The 1,027-nt window shown below is 36.1% G+C and overlaps 1 pseudogene; it reads left to right on the top strand.

Annotated features, from left to right (window-relative positions):
- The first annotated feature begins 503 nt into the window (after positions 1-503).
- Positions 504-624, top strand: LOC138800144 (U5 spliceosomal RNA; annotated as a pseudogene).
- Positions 625-1,027: the final 403 nt, after the last annotated feature.

The following is a 1,027-nucleotide window of genomic DNA, read 5'->3' as shown; positions in this document are numbered from 1 at the left end:
AGATAGGTGATTGAAGCATATTACAGAGTTATATAGCTTTGTAATGTGCTTCAATTACTGGGAAACAGAAAGCTAAGTTATTTAAAGGCACAAATATAACGCTTTTCAAGAGCATAATCTCTTTATCAGATATAGTGCATATATGATACAGTGATATGCAGGGGGTTTAAAAAGGTAGAAAAAGGGTGCCAGTCCCACCCACTTATGCAAATTAGTTTACAGAAAAAAAAACATGTACACAATCATAGGAACAGTGGTTAGAGTAGGTAAATACAATTGTTTTACCAATAGACATGAATGGCATAAGGAGTTAATTGAATATTTGTCAGCAAATGGATAGTGGATATAACCAGGTTGTTCATCAAAAAAGTATTTATTCCATAATAAACCTTATAACAAAGAATACATTGGCAGACATGAAAACAACAACATATACATGCTTACAATTAAAAAGCAAAAAGCTGCTTTGCCTTGATATGAATAAAGCAACAGGCACCACATGTATACTCTGGTTTCTCTTCAGATCGCATAAATCTTTCACCTTTGACTAAAGATTTCTGTGGAGAGGAGCAAAACTGAGTTTTCTAATTTGGGACAATTTATACTTTCCAGAATTTGCTGGGTTATCTGCCCAGAAGTTCTGGAAGGAAACAAAAATTATAATGTTAATTTGTTTTCCCTAAGACCCATTGGCATCACAACGATAGGGGTATTTTCGCCCCTGTGAGCCCCTGGGATGAAGGAATATTTAATGAAAACATATAAACTTTAATAAATTTTTCCAATAAACCCCTCCCACAGGAAGTATAAATAGATCCTCCTCCCTACAATCATCAGTCAATCAACAAGAAAAAATCAAGGGTAGGGAGTCTTGTGATGTCAATGGGTCTTAGGGAAAACAAATTAACATTATAATTTTTGCTTCCCTTGTGTCCCATTGGCATCACAACGATAGGGGAACTAGCAAGTATCATCCCCTAGGGCGGGACATCCGGAACAGCAGCATTAAGCACTGATCTGGCAAACG

The sequence above is a fragment of the Dendropsophus ebraccatus genome, chromosome 8 (genome assembly GCF_027789765.1).
Source record: "Dendropsophus ebraccatus isolate aDenEbr1 chromosome 8, aDenEbr1.pat, whole genome shotgun sequence".
Classification (NCBI taxonomy): domain Eukaryota; kingdom Metazoa; phylum Chordata; class Amphibia; order Anura; family Hylidae; genus Dendropsophus; species Dendropsophus ebraccatus.
The sequence above is the reverse complement of the archived record's forward strand: the minus strand, read 5'-3'. Positions and strand labels throughout refer to the sequence as shown.